This window comes from Cupressus sempervirens, chromosome 10 (assembly GCF_028749045.1).
Source record: "Cupressus sempervirens isolate cs-2001-9-10 chromosome 10, ASM2874904v1, whole genome shotgun sequence".
Classification (NCBI taxonomy): Eukaryota; Viridiplantae; Streptophyta; class Pinopsida; order Cupressales; family Cupressaceae; genus Cupressus; species Cupressus sempervirens.
Genome location: NC_143127.1, coordinates 217440078 through 217442212, shown reverse-complemented (window position 1 = coordinate 217442212; position 2135 = coordinate 217440078).

Genomic DNA, 2135 nt, shown 5'->3' with positions numbered 1-2135 from the left:
AGAAGGAAAGCATGGCCACTTCTTTGGATGTAATATCTGAAAGCATCTATATGATATAGGAGGGAATAAGTAAGCTTCACACTATCAAGGTTGATAAAGAGGATACTAAGAAAGGTGCAAATGTGTTAGCTACCCTAAAAGCCATCCCCACACTTGGGCGTGAAATTTTGAGTGTGGCATGTGACAATTTTATGCATGAACCTACAAGAGCTATTTGGTTCTTAGAGATGGATGCAAAGGTGATGGAGGATTATGTTAGATATAAGTTTGGAGGAGTATAAAAGTGTTGGATTATGCTAGAGAGCCACATTAAACCTTGTTAGATTAACATTCTTAATGAGTCCATAATATTTTTCTTGAAACCAACACTTATGCTAAATGTCACTTGTTATTATTAATTCTTTCATTTTTTATGGTGTTAAACATCTATATTGAACTACTATTCTAGATTTGATATATTATAATTTCCTTTTCATATTGTAGTCTTTTTGATATTGTAACTATTGTGTCAAACTCTTTAATGTTTCTAATGTAATTGTTGTGTTAAACTCTTTAATACTGGTATTGTAATCAAGGCTTAGTTTTTGCTAGTAGTGTGTTGATATAAATTAATTGGGTGAGGTTGGATTTTTCTCCTCCTCCAAATAAATATTAAAAAGGGGCTAAATTCAAGTTTATTTTGGTTAAGTTCAGTTTTGTTGGATAAATGCACCAATGTTTCTATTTATAGCTTGTTAAGAAACAACCATAATCAATATTTTTTTTCATCTTTGAGTTGATCGGTTAATATTACAAATATATATTAGATTTGAAGGTTAAAAATAGTTATATGCTGATCAGTAGTAAGACTTTTTAGATTTAAAATCTATTTTTCATAGGTTTGTGTTTCCTCTTAGTCATTGGAGATGAATTTCTATATGTAGTTTCAATTGACAAAGAAAATTATAAACAATGTTAGTAATCAACCATCATTCCACTTGAATGAGGGTTATAAATATATTCGAGATACTTACTTAGTAATGATAAAATCTTAATAAAAAATATATGTTGTTACTCATATGTTTGTGTTCTATTTTGGGATTTTTTCTAATTTAGCTTTTAGATACAAAATGAATCGTGTAAAGCAACAATATCAATGATCATATAAAAGATTTTAGAGAGAGAATTTATGTACTTACACTAAGAAAGTAATGTTGCACTTTACTATTTTTGGTATTTTAATGAATGTCTAGAATTGAAATGATTCTTTTTGTGTGTTTGATATGTTCATTATGTATATAACACTGATGGACTTAAGTTTGCCAATGTGTGAGTGTGACATTGACCCAACAACAATGAAGACCTCACACACAATGAGTAATCCAAAATGTAAATCCTTGTGATATCTAAAGAGTCTAAAGGTTGTTACTAATATTTTGTTGTACATTTATATTTTATGTAAGAACTAAATTGTGACAACCACTAATTTAGATTTGGTATTGTAGAGGGGTTGTGGATGTAACTTCTTTTAGTGGGTAGATGATGTCCCACCTACATCTACAGTAAGCAAATCTACAACACATGAAAGTAATGATGAAGAAGTGCATAAATGTAGTTAAAAGTTAGAGAAACTATTGTAGACTATAACTTACTTTAAGATTTGAATAAAAATGATGGAAAAAAACTAATAATGATTTATAATATTTTTTTGTTTGGAACTTATTTATGATCATGGTAACTAATTTATTATTGTGGTAAATAGTTGTGTATATTAATATTTTCATGACTAAATGATGAACAAATTGTACTAGTTTTATGATTATTTTATTGTGTCTAACTATTCATGATTCTTTCTATTTAGAAAAAGAAAAATTGAATTTCTGATAATTTAACTAAACTCCATAAAATGAAAAATAAAATAAATTACCTTTTATAAAATAATTAACCAACTCAACAAATGAAAAAGGGAAAAAATATTAAATTAAAACAACAAAAAACTTAATAAATAATTATGTACTAATTCTAGTTTTGCACAACCAAATGTGTTGGACTAACTGTCAGCCTTCCCCTTCGAGATTCATGACATGGTTTAACCACCTCCTATGTTCTATAAGTCTAGTGGTTGTATCGAGAATTAATAGGTTGATATTTTGGTA